An 8,844-nucleotide genomic window follows, 5' to 3' on the forward strand; every position below is an offset into this window, starting at 1 on the left:
ATGCATTCCAGGATGTCCTGACACAACCAGAGAGGGACTGTCACTGTCTGGCTGAGCCCCCAGTTCCCCATGGGAGAATGTTGAGCCCACCGTCAGCCCCCAGCTCCCAGATAGCACGAGTCTCTCCTTCCTCCTCAGGCCCTCAGCCATAGGTAAGTCTCTGCCTCCGACTCACAGATCTCTCTGTGACCAAACCACCATGTAGGAAAGTTCCTGGAGGTGAGTGTCATGCTTCATCCACTCTTCCAACAAGTATGCCTTATTGCCTTCTAAGTACAAGGAAATTGCGGGGCTCTGGAATACAGCTAGCTGTGAGCAAGACTGTCCTGGCATTGGAAAGGCATCGGACTTATCATACTTAAGAGTACAGACTCTGCAGCTAGATTGCCTGGATCAGAATCTCAGCTCTCCCACATGCTAACTATGTGATCCTGGGAAAGTCACTTAACCTCTGTGTATCTTAGTTTCCTCTTGTATACAGTGGTGATAACAGTACCCACCTCCCAGCTATGAGAGGATTAAGTGAATTCATGTTTAGGTGAATTCACTGTATTTATGATTAGTAGCCAGTAAATCCTATGTATAAGTTAGTACTACAGACTGTCGTGATCATGAACCTGATAAAAGTGCTCTCTACAGCCAGCATTAGTACAGGATGTTTTAGGAGGACACGAGAGGGGTGCATAACCCAGACAAGGGGCCAAAAGATGTCACACGTTCAACAGACACTTAAAGAATCAGATAACCAAAGTGAGGGTATGTGAGGACAGGAGAGGGTCCAGAAGGAGGGACAGCAGGTGCAAAAGCATGGAGGCAAAAATCCATGCTTTCTTTGGCAACTTTGCTTCATTTAAAGAAACAAGTGACAGTAAGTCACCAAATAACAGTTATTACAGACTTTGTAATGTGCTTTAACCATTAATGTAAAAACAGCGAAGAATTCAGATTCAGATGACAAAGAGCAAGTCTGAACTAAATTTATCTCTGAAGGTTATACCAACGGGTCAGAATGGCTCACAAGTTTTCTTTATTTCCAATAGGAAACAAACATTTATGGACCTCACAGTTCGGGGTTAGCTGGATCATTTCTTGGAAGATTTCTGATCTGTAACAGAAGACATAGCAGAGTCTTGCTTTTTAGTCCCCACCTCTGTCCCCGGCTCTCCTCACCTGCATGTGCTAGTTACACAACAAATGGCTTTTTTTTTTCTTTATACTCACATGCACTGAATTTTAGTTCGTATCCTAATTGTTTGGATTTTTTTTAACAAATGCTTTTTAGACGGCAAATGTTAAAATGAATTTTGCCAATGCCCCATGCTTCTCTTCCCACTCAGTTCACAGAAAGCAAGTTTGGGCCTGCCTCTGATCTCTTGCAGCAGCAAGCTAATCTCCAAGATGACCTCACTGCAGAACTGTGTTTTATAATCAGCTAGCAAATCTCAGCATGAACCGAGAGCAAAGGTTAGAAAGACAATAAAAATACAAACAAGCCAGGATTGTACAAGTCAGGTTAGTTCAGAGAACCAGCTGGACCTATGATTAAATTTTAATAAAAAAAAAGAAACAAAAAACCAACAACTATAGGAGGAGAAGCCTTCCCAGCAGATAAGAATCCTTTTCAGAAGAGCAAGACCTTTTTCTTATTAACAAATGGAGATTTTGTAGTTCCTGAGATAATAAACAAAGGAAAAGGATTTGAAAATTCACCTAAGCTGTGGATTTTTGAACAGGTTTTGCCGGAGGGAAACCTTTGTTCACATGAAATATTTACCAAGATGTGTAAGTAAAACACACTAAGACAGAGCTGCTCTGGCTAAAGGCAGGGTCGAGGCCCCAGTTCCAGCTGTTGCCCACCTGACCCTTGAGCACTTCTAAAACCACTCCTTGTGGTCTAACCCACTGCACCTGTCACTTTACAGAAGAAAAGCCCGAGGCTCATAGGAAAATATTTGACTTGTCCTAGGCCACACAGCTAGCCGCTAGCAGAGCCAGGAGAAGTTCCTAGGTCTACCACTGCAAATTCAGTGACCCTTCCATGACACTACACAGACAGGAGGGGAAATACGCTCACTAACATGGAGAAGGTGGCTGATGGGAAGCGGACGGAGCATGAAGAGGAGGACTGCCCTGTTAAACGCACAGAAGGATGGGGCAGGGCAAAGGCATGCAGTGGCTACTAGCTGTTCGGGGGCTCCAAGATCCCTGCTTATGTGAGAAGACAGCATATCCCATCTTTCTGCTGGATTACCAGCCAACAATGATTTATTCACATGTTCAGATCAACAGACATTAGCTGAGCATCTGCTATTAGGTGCTAGGCAGCATGCTGGGTACAGCAATCCAAAAGCAAGTAAGCCACCCACCACCCCAGCGCACCTGGGCTAGTACAGAAGACACAATAGAAACCCCAGCAACAGCCAGTGTGAGACCGCAGTGGTGGACCTGCAGGGTAGCTACACAGGTGGGGGAGGGGTGAAGAGAGGAGTTCACTGGGAGAAGCGAAGATGGCCCAGAAGAAAAGACACCCATGCTGTGTTTCCAAGGATGAGTTTGTCAGCAGGCAGACAGGAGAGGAGGGACTTCTCATCCCGGGAGTTCAGAAACAGGTTTTAAATGCAGGCGAGAGGTGCCCATTTTCAGTTGAGAAAGATCACCGCGGTGGCATTGTGGAGATCCACAGCATGAGAAGGCTTCTGCAAAGGGTTGAAAGGAGGGGACCAAAAGCAGAGATGGAAACCAGGTGGTTTTCACAAAGAAAATCAGTGTGGGGAGTGGAAGCCATAAAGGAGGCAAGGAGGGCTCCCTGGGCTCCCACAATTCCAGAAACTGCTAGAAGGTAGTGCACCAAGTGAGATACAGAACAGTTTAGGAGGGAGACGGGGAGCCAGGTTTAGTGGCCAAGAGTTCAGGGTGCCAGTGGGCACTCCAAGTGGAGGTGTCCAGCAAGGACGTGGGTGTAAGAGTCATCCAATGGTGCACACCACACAAGGCTCTAACTTCTCAAGGACGAGCCACTGCCCTGTTTCCCCCTGTCTGAAGGCTTGTAGTAACTAGAATTTGCTGAAATTGTGTGTTGTATGTTTCTTCTTCCCTAAGCTATCTAGTAGAATCCAAACCCTATCAACTTTTAACACACGTTAGCTGGAGAATAACAGCCACACCCCAGAGAAACTGGCTTGTTCTATCTGATGTGGGACATCTTCTTTACAGAAAAAGTAAGTGAAACATTGGTGCGGCTTGAATTATCATAAGGTGAGCCCCTGTGTAACCTCACCTAGGTCAGAAAGTAAAATGTTGGCGGCACTCCAGAAGCCAGCTGTGTGCACCTCTCAACTCACAACCCTGCCCTCACTCTCAGAAGTGACCACTGTCTTGACTTTTGGGACTACTGCTTTTCTTTACTTTCTACTTGTTTGTTTAATGCTTATTTATTTTTGAGAAAGAGAGAGAGCGTGTGCAAGCGGGAGAGGGGCAGAGAGAGAGGGAGACACAGAATCCCAAGCGGGCTCCAGGCTCTGAGCTGTCAGCACAGAGCCTGATGCGGGGCTGGAACCCATGAACCTCGAGACCTGAGTGGAAGTCGTACGCTTGAGCAACTGAGCCACCCAAGCGTCCCTCTACTTTTAATACCTATGTATGCATCCTCAAATGGTATGGTATGGTGTTAGCAATACAAGTGAACTCGTACTACGAGATTAAAATAAATGAAATAAAACAATATGATAGTGTGCCACTGGATGGAAGACAGAGATAGAAGGGAACGACTAGAAACAAATCCAAGTATGTAGATGAATTAGAAGATACCTATTTCATATCTTGTATCAAAAAAATGCCAAATGGAATAAAGATTTAGTGTAGAAACTGAAGCAATAAAAGTACTAGCAGAAAATAGAGGGAGATATTGTTATGTTACCTCATGGTAGAAAGGCCTTTCTAAGCATAACACCAAAAGCTAAAGCCACAAGGGAAAAGAATATCAGATTCGTTTCTAAAGAAATAAAAAGCTTCCATAAATCAATTAACACAGTAACCAAAACTGTTTTTGGTTTAACAAAACTAAAAAGAAAATTCCAAATGGGAAATTACATGTGACATAAGACTAACAAAGCAATTATGTCCTTAGTTTTTACAAATCAGTAAGAAAATAAAACATGACAGGGGTGCCTGGGTGGCTCAGTCAGTTAAAGCGTCTGACTTGGTTTTGGCTCAGGTCATGATCTCACAGTTGGTGAGTTCAAACCCAGCTTCTGGCTCTGCACTGACAGCGTTAAACCTGCTTTGGATACTCCCCCTCCCGTTCTCTCTGCCCCTTCTGTTGCTTGTGCTCTCTGTCACTATTTCTTTCTCTCTCTCTCCAAATAAATAAATAAACTTAAAAAGAATTTAACAACAAAAAAAGTTTAAAAAAATATTAATGATGTACTTAAAAGTAGCTTTAATAACAAAAGAAAATGTCTTCTATGATGTTGTTTTTTTATTAAAAAAATTGTTTACTGGTTTTTTTTGAGAGACAGAGCATGAGGTAGGGGGTGGGGGGGTGGGGCAGAGAGCAAGGGAGACACAGAAATCCGAAGCAGGCTCCAGGCTCTGAGCTGTCAGCATAGAGCTTGATGTGGGGTTCGAACCCACAAACCATGATATCATGACCTGAGGCAAAGTAAGATGCTCAACCGACTGAGCCACCCATGTGCTCCAAGTTTTTTTTAAATAAAGATAGTTGTTGACAGTATGAATTCTAGTCATGTAAAAAAAATGTTTTTAAAAAAACAAAGTAGATAACTTTGAGTCTGGGCCTCTAGGAATAACTCCCAGAGTGACACTGCTAACCTAAGCGTCCTTCCAAAAGAACTGCTCCTGTGTCACAATAAGAAGTGTGAGCAATCAACAGGCTGCCACTGAACCTGCTGATTTTGAGAAAGTATTACTATCACTTTGTTCCAGGGATCAGGAAGCGGCGCAAACTGCCTCCTGACACCTGTAAAGCTGGGGATAGGACACGAGACCGTGGCTGTCGCAAGATGCAGGATACCCTCCATCACACTTTGAGATCTAAAACTCGCACATGGCATTGACATAATCTAACTTGTACCTAGAAGGAGGGCTGCAAAGGATGCTGAGATGACAGGGTTTCGCTTCCACGCTCTGCTGCACACGAAGGCACCCCGGAAGGTATTTGGGGATTGAGTGCCAACCGAAGATTTCTACCACAGAGCACATTATCAAATAACGTAGCATGGACTTCCTATAGCAGTGAGGCACTGCGGACTGTGTTCCACCGGCAAACCACCACCCCAGGAATTGAACAGCAGCCTCCGGTCTTTCATGGACTGTTGTCTAACATGCCTCATTGGAATTGCTACAGAAACAGGAACCGGGAGGGAAGAAACTTGGCCTGTGAAGTTTTTTAAAACATGTCTCAATTACTCCTTACTAAAAGCTTGTTTGTCTCCAGGGGTTACATACTGAATAGATATGTGCTAGTTGCCTTGATCAAACATGCTTTAAGGCCAAAAACATGCCCCAAATTAGCAATGTTCTGGTCTGTGTGTCAAGAGAGACTGGAAAAATAATTCAGTATAAAAATGGGAAAAATGCTTATGCTACAATATTAATTTTAAAGGCATATAAAACTACATAGAGTATGATCACAATATATCATAAAACAATAAAATCTTACCAGTAATCAAAGAATAACAAGATACACTTACCCATCAGACAGGCAAAAACTGAAGAGACAGATAATATCTAGTGTTAGTGACTGTGGGAGGAAATAGGTAGTCTTACACAATTTAAATTTGAGTGTAAATTGGTTCAGCAGTAGCTTTAATAAAAGCAGGAAATGCACACCCTTTAAGACTGTAGTACTACATTTAGTTATTGGAGAAAAATGTTCCCCTGTGTACAAAGAGGCAAGTACTAAGAATGTTTATGGCCACAATGTTTATTCTAGCAAAATTCTGAAAGCAATTATCTGGCCATTAAATACAGAGAATAAATAAATTATAGTATGGGCAGCACAAAAGGAAAGGTCTCTCCTGACATGTATCGTGGCAGTCTGAACACCCCCAGAAAATTGTGCCAAAGGGTTTAAAAACAAATATACAATAAAAGTAAACACACACGCACACACAGAGACACACACGGAACAAACTTCAGGTAACTATTTTGGATTGTAAACAAGGATAAATTTAATGTTCAAACAATCTGATAAAATAACCATTTGGAAAATAAATAAATGAATAAATTATAGTATGTTCATATAATGGAGTATTACGTTGTGTTTAATATGGACAAGATAGACATCTGTGTACTGTATTGTCTGTTATGGAGAATAATATAATAGTGTATTATTAAATTTAAAATTGAGAGTGGGGTGCCTGCGTGGCTCAGTCAGTTAAGCGTCAGACTCTTGATTTTGGCTCACGTCATGATCTCATGTTTGTGAGATAACAGCCCCGCACGGTCAGTGCAGAGCCTGCCTGGGATTCTCTCCTTTTTCTCTGCCCCTCCCATTTGCATTCTCTAAATAAATAAATAAATAAATAAATAAACAAACAAACTGTAAAAATTAAAAAAATTTAAATCAATTGCATAAAATAATATTAAACCAAGATTTGATAATTTGAACCCATTTTACCTTATTAAGAATAAAATGTACCAGGTGATTCCTTAATAAGGTAAAATTAATTCTAATTCTCACATTTCGTTTATTCTTGGATAATATAAAAACAGACTATGAATAAAAATGTGACCACTTCCTGCAACAATTAATTCACTCATGAGAACATTTTTGCTCTTTGCTTGAATCTAAACACTTATAGCTCATGAGCTCTTGTTGGGCTTCCAACAGTTCATTACGTTTTTTTTTAATTGTTCTGTGATCAAATATGTTGAGGAAATTTGGGTGTAGTGTAATTACAAGCCAGTTGAGGAGAATGGTTCTCAAAGGGAAGCATGGATTATAGTATCAGATCCTGGAGAGGTCAAGGAAAATGAAAAAAAAGTGGTGGATGTTACTGACTTTTGTATTTACAAACATCTGTAGAAGAACTTTAAAGCAGGTAAAACCAAAATTATGCTATTCCCAAAAAATGGAAATGTCAGCAATATTACTCCTGTTCTATAGAAAAGATTCCTTCAAAATAACTGTGTATGATAAAGTTCTTCTGATTTTTCATTTTTTGTTTTTGTCACCAAATAAATTTAGAAGATTAAGTTTCCCTTTCTCAATACTATGAAATTATGACGAGGCTATCAGTAAGTATAATATATAGATTTTTTAAAGCTGTACAGGTATAAAAAGCATATAAAGCATTCATGCACACACTCAAGAATTAAAATCACATCAATAAATACACTTTTTGTGTCAAAAGTAAATTGTAACATGGAAGAGTAAGGAGTTTGAAGATAAGGGGTCTGGGTTTTGATTGGGGCCCCAATTCCTTTTAGTAGTGAGATTTTCAGTAAGTTTATCTGACTTGCTGTGAAGAGTAAATGAGTTTACATAACATAAATTTTAAAAACATAACACAATGCTGCTATGAATTCATTTTATGAATTTGCCAATGTTGTGAAAACTGGATTGTCAGGGGAAAAGAGTGGAGGTGTTAATGATAGGGGCTCTCACTTACTGAACCTTTACGATGAGGCAAGTACTATACTAAGGACTGTAAGTTCTCTAATTCCTCACACCTGCTCAATGTGGTAGATACTATGTCAGGTGGAACTATGGAACCATTTCTGTAGGTCAAAAATGGTCAATTATCAGCAATTTCATATGGCTTAAACTATCATCTGCCCAGAATGGAGAAAGTCAAAGAGAGAGACTGAGTTAAAATAGCCAGTACCTGGTAAAGTCAGGTTTGCAAGGCATACAGGTTTACATCTGTGACCAGTATGCTGTATAAATTCCTAGCAAGATAGCAGGTCTATAGTTTAGGATGTATAACCTCTAAGTTTTAATCAAGAATTATTTGCATGATATTAGAGAATATACAGGAAGTCAAGAAACAACGCCACAGCAAATTAACACAAGAATCAAATGTTTACAGGGGCTCAGATAGTTAAGAATTAGACTTGGGCTCAAGTCCTGATCTCAGGGTTCCTGGGTTCCAGCCCTAGGGCGGGCGGGCTCTGTGCTGACAGCTCAGAGCTTGGAGCCTGCTTGGGATTCTTTATCTCCCTCTCTCTCTCTCTCTGCCCTTCTCCCACTCCTGCTCTGTCTCTCAAAAAATAAATAATTTTAAAAAAAATTTTTAAAGAACCAAATGTTTACATTAATTAAAATACTCCATGCTTGCTCCTGCTTCTGGCATTACCCTTTTCAATGAATTCTTACTTTCATTCAGCCAACAAATATTTACTCAAAATCAGACTCAATCTCTAACCTCCTGCTACCAGCTTCTTTCCACCTCCCCCTGAATTTTTACCAACCGGAATTTATCTCTTTTATAATAGAATTTTGCTTTTTAATATATCTAATTGCTCTTAACGAGGGTAAATGTTTCTTGAGGAAAGCTCAATAAATGTTCTATTTGAGGTTCATACCAAGTCTACTACATATGAAACTTAGTAGTAAAGAATCACAAAATCTTCCCTGATCTCACCGGTCGAAGTGTTCTCTTTAATCTGAACTCATCAGGAAACTGCCCTACGCTACCCTTTCATACGCTTAGGCCTTACCTTTAGAACTAGAGTATTAGCTTCTCAAAGACAAAGATTAAGTTTTACTCTGACTTCACACACTGTCCAGCAAATAGTGCAAATCAAGAGACCTTAACGAACATGAAGAAACACCCGCAGTTTGGGGGAAAAGGCCTTAAGAAAGAAAATGAACTAAAA

General features: G+C 40.7%; 1 long non-coding RNA gene across 1 annotated transcript in view; it reads right to left on the reverse strand.

Moving 5' to 3' along the window:
• LOC144617224 (uncharacterized) overlaps nucleotides 1-8,844 on the reverse strand; it is a 29,455-nt gene that overhangs the window by 20,086 nt on the left and 525 nt on the right. The window lies entirely within an intron of this gene.

This window comes from Panthera onca, chromosome C1 (assembly GCF_046562875.1).
Source record: "Panthera onca isolate mPanOnc1 chromosome C1, mPanOnc1 haplotype 2, whole genome shotgun sequence".
NCBI lineage: Eukaryota > Metazoa > Chordata > Mammalia > Carnivora > Felidae > Panthera > Panthera onca.